The 17,791-nt window shown below is 38.9% G+C and overlaps 1 long non-coding RNA gene across 2 annotated transcripts; it reads left to right on the top strand.

Moving 5' to 3' along the window:
• Window positions 1–962: 962 nt before the first annotated feature.
• Window positions 963–17,497, top strand: LOC117561244. Of its 2 annotated transcripts, none has more exons than XR_004571311.1 (3): window positions 963–1,032; window positions 1,458–1,501; window positions 16,926–17,497. It is a non-coding gene; the product is annotated as an uncharacterized LOC117561244 (long non-coding RNA). The 2 variants fall into 2 exon arrangements; XR_004571310.1 differs by having other exon boundaries at window positions 971–1,032; window positions 16,923–17,497.
• Window positions 17,498–17,791: the final 294 nt, after the last annotated feature.

The raw sequence follows: 17,791 nt of genomic DNA, 5'->3' as shown, positions 1-17,791 counted from the left end.
ACTGGAGACTCTCAGGTCAGTTCACTGACTCTCTGTTACTGCTGGAGATCTCACATGTTCACTTTGTAACTGAACCTCATTTATATTCGTTAATAACTTACATCCATAGAGTTATAAATGTCCTTTTATTCATGTTTCATTTTAAGAGTAAGAAGTAAGAACTGCAGACATACATGTTGACTGTTTCTTAAAGGAACTGTAATAGATGTTGTTGTAAAAAGTAAATCTCTGTATTTAATATTTAGTAAACGATAACGTCTGAATAAAGGTCATCTGAAGTCATTTTAGTTTTACATTGTGGTGGGAATTTATTGATCAAATGTGGATGGAGAGTCAAAGCATTCAGCTCTTTGTGGTATTTCATTCCTTGAAGAAAGTTCAGTCGGTCACACAGAGAGCACACAGTCTGCAGAGAGGAAGACGAAGAGTAGAGTTTGGGTTGCATATTTAAACACAGAGCGAGGAGAAAGGGAGGGGAAGCTTGGTGATGATGAAGGAGCATTCTGGGAGTCAGGGAGTTAGGGAGGCCGTATCAGGAAGTTCTCAGCTCACCTGAGGTGAAGGTCATACTGTTGGTGCACAGAGAGAGTCACTAACAACACTGCAACACATCTTCTCAAGGACTTCTCCCAAGCTTAGCTAAGAAGTGGGAGAAGTAGCAAATATAGAGAAACATTAGCAAATAAGAATCACACACTGATATTATTAAAGTAAGTAAGTATAATATGTTTCTATTACATACATGATAAAGTTCACTTTCTGAAGTAGACAGATGTTTCTGTTCCCATTCATTTAAATGTTGAGAAACATCTGATTGGATTATAAACATATTTTTATCCTCATCATGTTTTCTTTATTCAGACTGAGGAGCTGCAGTTTGTCAGAGATCAGCTGTTCTGCTCTGGCCTCAGCTCTGAAGTCCAACATCCATCTGAGAGATCTGGACCTGAGTGAGAACGCTCTGCAGGATTCAGGAGAGAAGCTGCTGAGAGATCTTCTGGAGAGTCCAGACTGCAGACTGGAGACCCTCAGGTCAGTAAGGGGTCTCTGCTGGTTCAGCAGTATTGTATGAAACACAGGGAGGTGTTTCTCTCACTGGGGAAACAGATCAGTGATGTTACCCACTGACTGCAGGCTCTCTCATTCTTCCATCAACTAGAGAAGGCCAGCTGGAAATGCAAAGCCACGTTTAGTAAGTCATCAACTTTCCACCAGACATATGGGGTTTGACAGAAGAGTGGAAAAGGTAGTCTGTGTTTGATGGGATGTTTTTAGTTCCTTGACTAATGGCTGTTACTTCCTGTCATGCAGCTGAGAGCTGTGGCAGTCAGTCGTAGTGTTTGCAGAGAAGATATGATGGGATGTAAAGCATGAGATCAGGACTCTGAAGCTGACTCAAAGAACAAACACTTATTTTAAACTGGATCATAACTGTTGGATTGTGTTCATCCCTACAGGATCAGAGATGATGAGACGATCAGAGCCAAGATCCAGAAGACCTGTGAGTACTGAATATCCTCCATTCATCCAGATATGAGACTCTTTGATGGAGCATGTCCTCAGAGGAAAACAACACTCTGGTTTCTCTCTTCATCATTTTGGCTGTTTCTCTTCATAAGAACTGTCTATCAACACAGTGACGCGTTCACTGACACTCTGTAAAATGTAAATAAACTCTGAAGAATAAAACACATGAAAACATCGACATTATAACCAGTCCGTTACAGTATTACCCTCAAAATATACTTCAGTACAAGTAGAAGTACTCAGATATTTTACTTGAGTAAAAGTAGAAGTACTCAGATCTTGTACTTGAGTAAAAGTAGAAGTACTCAGATCTTGTACTTGAGTTAAAGTAGAAGTACTCAGATCTTGTATTTGAGTAAAAGTAGAAGTACTCAGATCTTGTACTTGAGTAAAAGTAGAAGTACTCAGATCTTGTACTAGAGTAAAAGTAGAAGTACTCAGATCTTGTATTTGAGTAAAAGTAGAAGTACTCAGATCTTGTACTTGAGTAAAAGTAGAAGTACTCAGATCTTGTACTTGAGTAAAAGTAGAAGTACTCAGATCTTGTACTAGAGTAAAAGTAGAAGTACTCAGATCTTGTACTTGAGTAAAAGTAGAAGTACTCAGATCTTGTACTAGAGTAAAAGTAGAAGTACCAGAGTGTAGGAATACTCTGTTTCAGTAAAAGTACTGCATTCAAAATGTTCCTCAAGTAAAAGTAGAAAAGTATTATCATCAAAATATAGTGAAAGTAGCGACAGTGAAAGTAGTCGTTGTGCAGATTGGTCCATTTCAGAATAATATATATGATATGTTTTATAATGATTGATCATGAAAGTGTTCTCAAAGCTGGTGAAGGTGCAGCTAGTCTGAATGACTTTGTATACTGCAGGGTAGCTGGTGGATTTACTCCAGGTGGAACTAAAGTCTGATTCAACACTTGATTAGATTTCACATCATTCATCCACATCTGTGAAGTAACTAAAGGTATTAATACATGTAGAGGAGTAGAAGTACACCATGTACCTCTGAACTGTAGTGGAGTAGAAGTACACGGTAGCATAAAAGGGAAATACTCAAGTAAAGTACAAGTACCTTAACATTTTACTTAAGTTTAGTAAATGTACTTAGTTACTTCCCACCTCTGAGTGTGAGCCTGATCTATCGAAAGGTTCGTTTTTTTCAACAAAAATTACCAACGGATTTAACCAGTGAAATATATTTAAAATAATAATATTAAAACATGAATGCGGCAAATAAATGATGACAATATATTTATTTGTAAATGAATTGTACTCTGTTTGCTCGAAAGTTGCTGAGATTTTAATGAATCATACTTTTTTTTTTAAATGATGAAACTCCAGAGGCTTCGTTTTAAAACATTTTATATGAGTTTGAACACTGAACGCCGACTGGAGTGAGACTCAGTTAAAGGATGTGTTGGAACAGCAAATCCTCCATATATTACTGAGCATGTATTGACATCATAAACCCCTCAGAATGCTGTGTTTATGGCCGATGATGATCTCATGCTCTTCATCAGAAAAGCTCCTCATCTCAACACACACCCACACACACACACTCTGTCACTGTAACAATAGTGTGTGTGTTTCATGCTTTCTATAGAATACGGTTTTCATCCAGCTGCTTCAGTGCTGGAGAGGTTTCTGTGAGCTTTGATGCTGCAGGTTGAAGTGAAGCAGGATCAGATAGAGGAGGCGTACTCGCTGTGTCCATTTGAATGAAAGCTGAATGTGATGAGATATGGAGGGCTGTGCAGGAGGCAGCTGTAGTCAGTGAGTCTGTCTGAGATGAGATACTTCTGTCTGATGTTCTCATGGAGAGGATAAGGGCCAAACGTGATTCTATTTATTTTAATGCGGCGACCCTTTTCTGCTTGTTGTGGTGTTTTCTCTCTTTTAGTGTGTTGGTGAAACTGGGCTCTGGTTTCAGACAGAGGGTGAAAAGAGGCGCTGCAGCACAGACAGTATGAGACACTACATACTGATATACACCTGAACATCAGCAGGAGAGGACTCTTTAAAGTAGAGACACTACATACTGATATACACCTGAACATCAGCAGGAGAGGACTCTTTAAAGTAGAGACACTAGATACTGATATACACCTGAACATCAGCAGGAGAGGACTCTTTAAAGTAGAGACACTACATACTGATATACACCTGAACATCAGCAGGAGAGGACTCTTTAAAGTAGAGACACTAGATACTGATATACACCTGAACATCAGCAGGAGAGGACTCTTTAAAGTAGAGACACTACATACTGATATACACCTGAACATCAGCAGGAGAGAACTCTTTAAAGTAGAGACACTACATACTGATATACACCTGAACATCAGCAGGAGAGGACTCTTTAAAGTAGAGACACTACATACTGATATACACCTGAACATCAGCAGGAGAGGACTCTTTAAAGTAGAGACACTACACACTGATATACACCTGAACATCAGCAGGAGAGAACTCTTTAAAGTAGAGACACTACATACTGATATACACCTGAACATCAGCAGGAGAGGACTCTTTAAAGTAGAGACACTACATACTGATATACACCTGAACATCAGCAGGAGAGGACTCTTTAAAGTAGAGACACTACATACTGATATACACCTGAACATCAGCAGGAGAGAACTCTTTAAAGTAGAGACACTACATACTGATATACACCTGAACATCAGCAGGAGAGGACTCTTTAAAGTAGAGACACTACATACTGATATACACCTGAACATCAGCAGGAGAGGACTCTTTAAAGTAGAGACACTACATACTGATATACACCTGAACATCAGCAAGAGAGGACTCTTTAAAGTAGAGACACTACATACTGATATACACCTGAACATCAGCAGGAGAGGACTCTTTAAAGTAGAGACACTACATACTGATATACACCTGAACATCAGCCGGAGAGGACTCTTTAAAGTAGAGACAATACATACTGATATACACCTGAACATCAGCAGGAGAGGACTCTTTAAAGTAGAGACACTACATACTGATATACACCTGAACATCAGCAGGAGAAGACTCTTTAAAGTAGAGACACTACATACTGATATACACCTGAACATCAGCAGGAGAGGACTCTTTAAAGTAGAGACACTACATACTGATATACACCTGAACATCAGCAGGAGAGGACTCTTTAAAGTAGAGACACTACATACTGATATACACTTGAACATCAGCAGGAGAGGACTCTTTAAAGTAGAGACACTACATACTGATATACACCTGAACATCAGCAGGAGAGGACTCTTTAAAGTAGAGACACTACATACTGATATACCTGAACATCAGCAGGAGAGGACTCTTTAAAGTAGAGACACTACATACTGATATACACCTGAACATCAGCAGGAGAGGACTCTTTAAAGTAGAGACACTACATACTGATATACACCTGAACATCAGCAGGAGAGGACTCTTTAAAGTAGAGACACTACATACTGATATACACCTGAACATCAGCAGGAGAGGACTCTTTAAAGTAGAGACACTACATACTGATATACACCTGAACATCAGCAGGAGAGAACTCTTTAAAGTAGAGACACTACATACTGATATACACCTGAACATCAGCAGGAGAGGACTCTTTAAAGTAGAGACACTACATACTGATATACACCTGAACATCAGCAGGAGAGGACTCTTTAAAGTAGAGACACTACACACTGATATACACCTGAACATCAGCAGGAGAGAACTCTTTAAAGTAGAGACACTACATACTGATATACACCTGAACATCAGCAGGAGAGGACTCTTTAAAGTAGAGACACTACATACTGATATACACCTGAACATCAGCCGGAGAGGACTCTTTAAAGTAGAGACACTACATACTGATATACACCTGAACATCAGCCGGAGAGGACTCTTTAAAGTAGAGACACTACATACTGATATACACCTGAACATCAGCAGGAGAGGACTCTTTAAAGTAGAGACACTACATACTGATATACACCTGAACATCAGCAGGAGAGGACTCTTTAAAGTAGAGACACTACATACTGATATACACCTGAACATCAGCAGGAGAGGACTCTTTAAAGTAGAGACACTACATACTGATATACACCTGAACATCAGCAGGAGAGGACTCTTTAAAGTAGAGACACTACATACTGATATACACCTGAACATCAGCAGGAGAGGACTCTTTAAAGTAGAGACACTACATACTGATATACACCTGAACATCAGCAAGAGAGGACTCTTTAAAGTAGAGACACTACATACTGATATACACCTGAACATCAGCAGGAGAGGACTCTTTAAAGTAGAGACACTACATACTGATATACACCTGAACATCAGCCGGAGAGGACTCTTTAAAGTAGAGACAATACATACTGATATACACCTGAACATCAGCAGGAGAGGACTCTTTAAAGTAGAGACACTACATACTGATATACACCTGAACATCAGCAGGAGAAGACTCTTTAAAGTAGAGACACTACATACTGATATACACCTGAACATCAGCAGGAGAGGACTCTTTAAAGTAGAGACACTACATACTGATATACACCTGAACATCAGCAGGAGAGGACTCTTTAAAGTAGAGACACTACATACTGATATACACTTGAACATCAGCAGGAGAGGACTCTTTAAAGTAGAGACACTACATACTGATATACACCTGAACATCAGCAGGAGAGGACTCTTTAAAGTAGAGACACTACATACTGATATACCTGAACATCAGCAGGAGAGGACTCTTTAAAGTAGAGACACTACATACTGATATACACCTGAACATCAGCAGGAGAGGACTCTTTAAAGTAGAGACACTACATACTGATATACACCTGAACATCAGCAGGAGAGGACTCTTTAAAGTAGAGACACTACATACTGATATACACCTGAACATCAGCAGGAGAGGACTCTTTAAAGTAGAGACACTAGATACTGATATACACTGAACATCAGCAGGAGAGGACTCTTTAAAGTAGAGACACTACATACTGATATACACCTGAACATCAGCAGGAGAGAACTCTTTAAAGTAGAGACACTACATACTGATATACACCTGAACATCAGCAGGAGAGGACTCTTTAAAGTAGAGACACTACATACTGATATACACCTGAACATCAGCAGGAGAGGACTCTTTAAAGTAGAGACACTACACACTGATATACACCTGAACATCAGCAGGAGAGAACTCTTTAAAGTAGAGACACTACATACTGATATACACCTGAACATCAGCAGGAGAGGACTCTTTAAAGTAGAGACACTACATACTGATATACACCTGAACATCAGCAGGAGAGGACTCTTTAAAGTAGAGACACTACATACTGATATACACCTGAACATCAGCAGGAGAGAACTCTTTAAAGTAGAGACACTACATACTGATATACACCTGAACATCAGCAGGAGAGGACTCTTTAAAGTAGAGACACTACATACTGATATACACCTGAACATCAGCAGGAGAGGACTCTTTAAAGTAGAGACACTACATACTGATATACACCTGAACATCAGCAAGAGAGGACTCTTTAAAGTAGAGACACTACATACTGATATACACCTGAACATCAGCAGGAGAGGACTCTTTAAAGTAGAGACACTACATACTGATATACACCTGAACATCAGCCGGAGAGGACTCTTTAAAGTAGAGACAATACATACTGATATACACCTGAACATCAGCAGGAGAGGACTCTTTAAAGTAGAGACACTACATACTGATATACACCTGAACATCAGCAGGAGAAGACTCTTTAAAGTAGAGACACTACATACTGATATACACCTGAACATCAGCAGGAGAGGACTCTTTAAAGTAGAGACACTACATACTGATATACACCTGAACATCAGCAGGAGAGGACTCTTTAAAGTAGAGACACTAGATACTGATATACACCTGAACATCAGCAGGAGAGGACTCTTTAAAGTAGAGACACTACATACTGATATACACCTGAACATCAGCAGGAGAGGACTCTTTAAAGTAGAGACACTAGATACTGATATACACCTGAACATCAGCAGGAGAGGACTCTTTAAAGTAGAGACACTACATACTGATATACACCTGAACATCAGCAGGAGAGAACTCTTTAAAGTAGAGACACTACATACTGATATACACCTGAACATCAGCAGGAGAGGACTCTTTAAAGTAGAGACACTACATACTGATATACACCTGAACATCAGCAGGAGAGGACTCTTTAAAGTAGAGACACTACACACTGATATACACCTGAACATCAGCAGGAGAGAACTCTTTAAAGTAGAGACACTACATACTGATATACACCTGAACATCAGCAGGAGAGGACTCTTTAAAGTAGAGACACTACATACTGATATACACCTGAACATCAGCAGGAGAGGACTCTTTAAAGTAGAGACACTACATACTGATATACACCTGAACATCAGCAGGAGAGAACTCTTTAAAGTAGAGACACTACATACTGATATACACCTGAACATCAGCAGGAGAGGACTCTTTAAAGTAGAGACACTACATACTGATATACACCTGAACATCAGCAGGAGAGGACTCTTTAAAGTAGAGACACTACATACTGATATACACCTGAACATCAGCAAGAGAGGACTCTTTAAAGTAGAGACACTACATACTGATATACACCTGAACATCAGCAGGAGAGGACTCTTTAAAGTAGAGACACTACATACTGATATACACCTGAACATCAGCCGGAGAGGACTCTTTAAAGTAGAGACAATACATACTGATATACACCTGAACATCAGCAGGAGAGGACTCTTTAAAGTAGAGACACTACATACTGATATACACCTGAACATCAGCAGGAGAAGACTCTTTAAAGTAGAGACACTACATACTGATATACACCTGAACATCAGCAGGAGAGGACTCTTTAAAGTAGAGACACTACATACTGATATACACCTGAACATCAGCAGGAGAGGACTCTTTAAAGTAGAGACACTACATACTGATATACACTTGAACATCAGCAGGAGAGGACTCTTTAAAGTAGAGACACTACATACTGATATACACCTGAACATCAGCAGGAGAGGACTCTTTAAAGTAGAGACACTACATACTGATATACCTGAACATCAGCAGGAGAGGACTCTTTAAAGTAGAGACACTACATACTGATATACACCTGAACATCAGCAGGAGAGGACTCTTTAAAGTAGAGACACTACATACTGATATACACCTGAACATCAGCAGGAGAGGACTCTTTAAAGTAGAGACACTACATACTGATATACACCTGAACATCAGCAGGAGAGGACTCTTTAAAGTAGAGACACTACATACTGATATACACCTGAACATCAGCAGGAGAGAACTCTTTAAAGTAGAGACACTACATACTGATATACACCTGAACATCAGCAGGAGAGGACTCTTTAAAGTAGAGACACTACATACTGATATACACCTGAACATCAGCAGGAGAGGACTCTTTAAAGTAGAGACACTACACACTGATATACACCTGAACATCAGCAGGAGAGAACTCTTTAAAGTAGAGACACTACATACTGATATACACCTGAACATCAGCAGGAGAGGACTCTTTAAAGTAGAGACACTACATACTGATATACACCTGAACATCAGCCGGAGAGGACTCTTTAAAGTAGAGACACTACATACTGATATACACCTGAACATCAGCCGGAGAGGACTCTTTAAAGTAGAGACACTACATACTGATATACACCTGAACATCAGCAGGAGAGGACTCTTTAAAGTAGAGACACTACATACTGATATACACCTGAACATCAGCAGGAGAGGACTCTTTAAAGTAGAGACACTACATACTGATATACACCTGAACATCAGCAGGAGAGGACTCTTTAAAGTAGAGACACTACATACTGATATACACCTGAACATCAGCAGGAGAGGACTCTTTAAAGTAGAGACACTACATACTGATATACACCTGAACATCAGCAGGAGAGGACTCTTTAAAGTAGAGACACTACATACTGATATACACCTGAACATCAGCAAGAGAGGACTCTTTAAAGTAGAGACACTACATACTGATATACACCTGAACATCAGCAGGAGAGGACTCTTTAAAGTAGAGACACTACTTACTGATATACACCTGAACATCAGCCGGAGAGGACTCTTTAAAGTAGAGACAATACATACTGATATACACCTGAACATCAGCAGGAGAGGACTCTTTAAAGTGGAGACTACATCCTGATATACACCTGCACATCAGCAGGAGAAGACTCTTTAAAGTAGAGACACTACATACTGATATACACCTGAACATCAGCAGGAGAGGACTCTTTAAAGTAGAGACACTACATACTGATATACACCTGAACATCAGCAGGAGAGGACTCTTTAAAGTAGAGACACTACATACTGATATACACTTGAACATCAGCAGGAGAGGACTCTTTAAAGTAGAGACACTACATACTGATATACACCTGAACATCAGCAGGAGAGGACTCTTTAAAGTAGAGACACTACATACTGATATACCTGAACATCAGCAGGAGAGGACTCTTTAAAGTAGAGACACTACATACTGATATACACCTGAACATCAGCAGGAGAGGACTCTTTAAAGTAGAGACACTACATACTGATATACACCTGAACATCAGCAGGAGAGGACTCTTTAAAGTAGAGACACTACATACTGATATACACCTGAACATCAGCAGGAGAGGACTCTTTAAAGTAGAGACACTACATACTGATATACACCTGAACATCAGCAAGAGAGGACTCTTTAAAGTAGAGACACTACATACTGATATACACCTGAACATCAGCAGGAGAGGACTCTTTAAAGTAGAGACACTACATACTGATATACACCTGAACATCAGCCGGAGAGGACTCTTTAAAGTAGAGACACTACATACTGATATACACCTGAACATCAGCAGGAGAGGACTCTTTAAAGTAGAGACACTACATACTGATATACACCTGAACATCAGCCGGAGAGGACTCTTTAAAGTAGAGACACTACATACTGATATACACCTGAACATCAGCAGGAGAAGACTCTTTAAAGTAGAGACACTACATACTGATATACACCTGAACATCAGCAGGAGAGGACTCTTTAAAGTAGAGACACTACATACTGATATACACCTGAACATCAGCAGGAGAGGACTCTTTAAAGTAGAGACACTACATACTGATATACACTTGAACATCAGCAAGAGAGGACTCTTTAAAGTAGAGACACTACATACTGATATACACCTGAACATCAGCAGGAGAGGACTCTTTAAAGTAGAGACACTACACACTGATATACACCTGAACATCAGCAGGAGAGGACTCTTTAAAGTAGAGACACTACATACTGATATACACCTGAACATCTGCAGGAGAGGACTCTTTAAAGTAGAGACACTACATACTGATATACACCTGAACATCAGCAGGAGAGGACTCTTTAAAGTAGAGACACTACATACTGATATACACCTGAACATCTGCAGGAGAGGACTCTTTAAAGTAGAGACACTACATACTGATATACACCTGAACATCAGCAGGAGAGGACTCTTTAAAGTAGAGACACTACATACTGATATACACCTGAACATCTGCAGGAGAGGACTCTTTAAAGTAGAGACACTACATACTGATATACACCTGAACATCAGCAGGAGAGGACTCTTTAAAGTAGAGAAAATACTCTTTAAAGTAGGGACACATTTACCTACAGTATAGGTTCTGAGATAAAAGCTTATAAACATGTATTTCCAGCAGAGCATGACACACCTCACATGTAACGGTTATTATGACACAAACACATGAAACCCCTCCTCTTCCTTCTCCAGGGACACATGACCAACACAGCATTGATGGAGAAAAACATGTATGAACATCGATCCCTGAGACATGTCTGTGTGAATCTTTATGACGTTTATGGTTGCTCAGCGAGCGGCGTCTAAAACATCCGATGGTTTTCACCTGAAGAAATCATTAATGCTGCAGAATAAATGAGACGGAAGATTTAAACATCTCGACTCATATTTCTGACACATACAGCAGCTTATAGGACACAAGCAGATCCATCAGGTGTGTATTTATAGCCTCAAACATCGTTTCATTTCCAGATACTAAATATAGATTTGCATTGCAGCAGCTCTGCAGGACGCCCACCGTTTACTTCTTTGTATTTAATGTTACGTATGAAGGGTTGTTGCCTCCTGAAAGAATACTTTTAAAGTTGTACATTTTCTGCACAAAAGTTTAGAACTGCCCAGATGTGTGTCATAAATGCAGTAGAGCTTTCAGAGAAATGTGTGATTTAATGACGGTGCGTTTTTTTAATCGCTTTTCCTCAGAAAAGATGGTAAAACCGCCGTCACTGTGGACATCCCTTGTTTATTATATTTGTTATCATTTGATTACATGTTAACTTCCAGGTTGTGTGAAACGAGGGGTTTACCTTCTAATACAACCCTGAGAAAATAATAAGTATGTAATATTCATTTTAATCATTCATTTAGTCCGGCTGCAACCTGGAGTCGCATCTTATTCATTCATTATGTCTTGTTGCCTAAGAGTTTGTGTATTATAAACACTTTAATGTCATATAACTAACCAGAGGTGGGAGAAGTACTCAGATCTGGTACTTGAGTACAAGTAGAAGTACTCAGATCTGTTACTTGAATACAAGTAGAAGTACTCAGATCTGTTGCTTGAATACAAGTAGAAGTACTCAGATCTGTTACTTGAGTAAAAATAGAAGTACTCAGATCTTGTACTTGAGTAAAAGTAGAAGTACTCAGATCTATTACTTGAGTAAAAGTAGAAGTACTCAGATCTGTTACTTGAGTAAAAATAGAAGTACTCAGATCTGTTACTTGAGTAAAAGTAGAAGTACTCAGATCTGTTACTTGAATACAAGTAGAAGTACTCAGATCTGTTGCTTGAGTAAAAGTAGAAGTACTCAGATCTGTTACTTGAATACAAGTAGAAGTACTCAGATCTGTTACTTGAGTAAAAATAGAAGTACTCAGATCTTGTACTTGAGTAAAAGTAGAAGTACTCAGATCTATTACTTGAATACAAGTATAAGTACTCAGATCTGTTACTTGAATACAAGTATAAGTACTCAGATATATTACTTGAATACAAGTATAAGTACTCAGATCTGTTACTTGAGTAAAAGTAGAAGTACTCAGATCTGTTACTTGAGTAAAAGTAGAAGTACTCAGATCTATTACTTGAATACAAGTATAAGTACTCAGATCTGTTACTTGAATACAAGTATAAGTACTCAGATCTATTACTTGAATACAAGTAGAAGTACTCAGATCTGTTACTTGAGTAAAAATAGAAGTACTCAGATCTTGTACTTGAGTAAAAGTAGAAGTACTCAGATCTATTACTTGAGTAAAAGTAGAAGTACTCAGATCTTGTACTTGAGTAAAAGTAGAAGTACTCAGATCTTGTACTTGAGTAAAAGTAGAAGTACTCAGATCTGTTACTTGAATACAAGTAGAAGTACTCAGATCTGTTACTTGAGTAAAAATAGAAGTACTCAGATCTTGTACTTGAGTAAAAGTAGAAGTACTCAGATCTATTACTTGAATACAAGTAGAAGTACTCAGATCTGTTACTTGAGTAAAAATAGAAGTACTCAGATCTTGTACTTGAGTAAAAGTATAAGTACTCAGATCTTGTACTTGAGTAAAAGTATAAGTACTCAGATCTTGTACTTGAGTAAAAGTAGAAGTACTCAGATCTTGTACTTGAGTAAAAGTAGAAGTACTCAGATCTTGTACTTGAGTAACAGGAGAAGTACTCAGATCTTGTACTTGAGTAAAAGTAGAAGTACTCAGATCTTGTACTTGAGTAAAAGTAGAAGTACTCAGATCTTGTACTTGAGTAACAGTAGAAGTACTCAGATCTTGTACTTGAGTAAAAGTAGAAGTACTCAGATCTTGTACTTGAGTAAAAGTAGAAGTCCTCAGATCTGGTACTTGAGTAAAAGTAGAAGTACTCAGATCTTGTTTTTGAGTAAAAGTAGAAGTACTCAGATCTTGTACTTGAGTAAAAGTAGAAGTGCTCAGATCTGGTACTTGAGTAAAAGTAGAAGTACTCAGATCTTGTTTTTGAGTAAAAGTAGAAGTACTCTGATCTTGTACTTGAGTAAAAGTAGAAGTGCTCAGATCTGGTACTTGAGTAAAAGTAGAAGTACTCAGATCTTGTTTTTGAGTAAAAGTAGAAGTACTCAGATCTTGTACTTGAGTAAAAGTTGAAGTACTCAGATCTTGTACTTGAGTAAAAGTAGAAGTACTCAGATCTGGTACTTGAGTAAAAGTAGAAGTACTCAGAACTTGTTCTTGAGTAAAAGTAGAAGTACTCAGATCTTGTACTTGAGTAAAAGTAGAAGTACTCAGATCTTGTACTTGAGTAAAAGTAGAAGTACTCAGATCTATTACTTGAATACAAGTAGAAGTACTCAGATCTGTTACTTGAGTAAAAATAGAAGTACTCAGATCTTGTACTTGAGTAAAGTATAAGTACTCAGATCTTGTACTTGAGTAAAAGTATAAGTACTCAGATCTTGTACTTGAGTAAAAGTAGAAGTACTCAGATCTTGTACTTGAGTAAAAGTAGAAGTACTCAGATCTTGTACTTGAGTAACAGGAGAAGTACTCAGATCTTGTACTTGAGTAAAAGTAGAAGTACTCAGATCTTGTACTTGAGTAAAAGTAGAAGTACTCAGATCTTGTACTTGAGTAACAGTAGAAGTACTCAGATCTTGTACTTGAGTAAAGTAGAAGTACTCAGATCTTGTACTTGAGTAAAAGTAGAAGTCCTCAGATCTGGTACTTGAGTAAAAGTAGAAGTACTCAGATCTTGTTTTTGAGTAAAAGTAGAAGTACTCAGATCTTGTACTTGAGTAAAAGTAGAAGTGCTCAGATCTGGTACTTGAGTAAAAGTAGAAGTACTCAGATCTTGTTTTTGAGTAAAAGTAGAAGTACTCTGATCTTGTACTTGAGTAAAAGTAGAAGTGCTCAGATCTGGTACTTGAGTAAAAGTAGAAGTACTCAGATCTTGTTTTGAGTAAAAGTAGAAGTACTCAGATCTTGTACTTGAGTAAAAGTTGAAGTACTCAGATCTTGTACTTGAGTAAAAGTAGAAGTACTCAGATCTGGTACTTGAGTAAAAGTAGAAGTACTCAGAACTTGTTCTTGAGTAAAAGTAGAAGTACTCAGATCTTGTACTTGAGTAAAAGTAGAAGTACTCAGATCTTGTACATGAGTAAAAGTAGAAGTACTCAGATCTTGAGTAAAAGTAGAAGTACTCAGATCTGGTACTTGAGTAAAAGTAGAAGTACTCAGATCTTGTTTTTGAGTAAAAGTAGAAGTACTCAGATCTTGGACTTGAGTAAAAGTAGAAGTACTCAGATCTTGGACTTGAGTAAAAGTAGAAGTACCAGAGTGTAGGAATACTCTGTTACAGTAAAAGTCCTGCATTCAAAATGTTCCTCAAGTAAAATTAGAAAAGTATTAGCATACAAATATACTTAAAGTCACTAAGTACAGTACTTGAGTAAATGTACTTCCCACCGCTGTAACTAACAGAAAATGCACCTCTCATGATTCCTTTTATAATGTATAGTTTAAATGCATGAAAGCATATCAGAGACACTCTCCTAATTGAACAGGTGTTCTACACATGGTGCCAATCGGAGGCTTAACTCAGAGGACGTATGCATGAACACCGCTGCAGGATAATACCTCTATTGTCTGCAGAAAATATTATTCAAGCAGAGCTCCTCTCACGCAGAGACGTAGAGGACACTCACACACACAGTTAGGAATCATTGCAGAAGCAGAACCAAAGGCCTGCAGCTCATTTGATCTCTGAAGTTCACACACAGGGTTATTCTATAGCTCTCAGGCTGGTTTCCTGTGCTCTTCATGTTTACTGACTCACATACATATAACACCGACTGCATGTCGAGCACACTGATGACCAGATCAATATCAGAGTGTTTGCAGAGAGGAACGCTTTGCACGTCCGCTGAAGCCTTCATGCATGTGTCTTTTATCAAAAGTCAAAGTCAACTTTATTGTCCATCTTTCAGTTTGTGTGTGTTGTGTGTTTGTGCGTGAGACGGAGAGATCGAAATAGTTTCCCACAATCCCAATTACAAAACTACAAATATATATAAAAATATGTATATCCTATGTATACACAATCAACATGCACACATATGCACACATTAAGATAAAAACACAACGATCGATATATAAAAAATAACAGTCAATTCAATATCTTTGGGAATGTACATGAGTGCATCATGACCAATGTTTATAATGTGTGAATGATATTCAGCTCAGAGAGGCAGTGTGTCACAGGTGTGCAAGGAGTGGACCCAAAGCACGAAGGCAGACACGGGATTCAAGTACAAAAGAGTCTTTACTTGAAAAGTAATTACAATACAAAAATACATACAATAAATAATCTAATCTAATGCTTACCTAACTAAATCCTAGAACAAGACTAATACCTGATCTTCACCTAACTATAACGATAGATGTGGACAATGGCTGTAACAAGATGCAATAGGAAACCGCTGGAGATTTTGGCATAAGACACAAGACAATCTGGCAACAAACAAAGGGAGACAGGACACTATTATACACGAGGAAAGTGGACACAGGTGGAAACAATCAGGGGCGGGGCAGACACTGACGATGGCGGGAAAAAGAACCAAGGCAGGAAGAAAAGGAACCAGGAACGAGACAAGGTGAATACAAAATAAAACAGGAAGTGGAACATAAATATCTAAGCTAACAAAAAACATTTCACACAGTTGCCGACGCACAACACAGTGGAAGGATATATTTGTATTTAAAGAGTGTACAATGAGTTGGAGCGCTAGCCAATAGGGGTGCGAGGGTTCCGTAGTGATGTCACTATGTTCCGGAAGTAAACAAAGGAGCCCGGCGGCACACATAATTTACCATTGTTAAAAATAATATGTGGCGGGGGCACATCAGCGTAGGAGGAAGAGCTCATTCTTCATCTCACCTGTCCGACTCTCTGAACCTGCCTCAGAGGGCGGGCTCTTAGACGGGAAACAGCCAATCAGAGAGCAGAGATTAAATGACGGTTATCAGTATCCGGTAGAGCCTGCTGCTCACAGAAACATCGAATCGTCCCGCTCTAAACTTCTCTGTAGCCTCGAGTCTGGGGCGTGTTCACTCTGTGGAGGAAGTGCGACTACAGTCAGAGAGGATTTCCCTTTAATAATAATAATAATAATAATGATACACTTTATTTGTATAGCACCTTTAAGTTTCTGAATGCTTTGCTCTGTATCTCCTCCCTGTCTCCAGCAGATGTCCTCTCTTCCTCCTGCTGATCACCTGCTTCCTCTCAGCCACTTCCTGTTTGTCGTCATCACTTCCTGCCTTGAACCTGCAACCTGTGAGCTTAATGAGTCTTCACTGTTTTAATGAATCACTGAATGTAATGGTTGATGTTTCTCGTGTTGCTCTGCGCTCCCCTTCCTGACGCATGGTGACTGATGTTTTATCTCTAATGTGCTTTGTGCTAAATGCTAGCTTTAGCGTGCTAATGCATGCTCACTGTAATGCTGATGTTTAGCAGGGTCACTGTTTAGTGTTTGAGATCCTTTACTGCGGTTAAAGCTCTAATGCTACAGGAATGTATGTATTCATACCCTCCTGTTGTCTTCGGGTCAAATCTGACCGATCTACTACTTTCATCAATCATAACTGTTTTACATTCGATTGCATTTAGGCTTCAGGACATCCTTCACAGTAGACATTTGAACATGTAACATTGCTGATCACACTTTCATTGAATTGTGGATGATTTAGTCAACTTCGTAACACCCATGGTGTTCCCGGGCAAACATGACCGCCATGAAGAAAAGGAATTAGTAACCATCCGGATCAGATAAAACACACACACAATGACCCACACACACACACACACACACACACACACACACACACACACACACACACACACACACACACACACACACACGCACACACACACACCATGTATACATCACTTCAGGGGACATTACATTGACTTACATGCATTTCCTGGAGACTTATCCTAACCTTAACCATAACCAACACATGCCTAACCCTAACCAAGTCTTCACCCTAAAATTAATGATTCCCCTCATGGGGACCTCCATTTTGTCCCCATAAGGGAGGCGAGTCCCCAC

This window comes from Gymnodraco acuticeps, unplaced genomic scaffold (assembly GCF_902827175.1).
Source record: "Gymnodraco acuticeps unplaced genomic scaffold, fGymAcu1.1, whole genome shotgun sequence".
In the NCBI taxonomy this organism is placed as follows: domain Eukaryota; kingdom Metazoa; phylum Chordata; class Actinopteri; order Perciformes; family Bathydraconidae; genus Gymnodraco; species Gymnodraco acuticeps.
The sequence above is the reverse complement of the archived record's forward strand: the minus strand, read 5'-3'. Positions and strand labels throughout refer to the sequence as shown.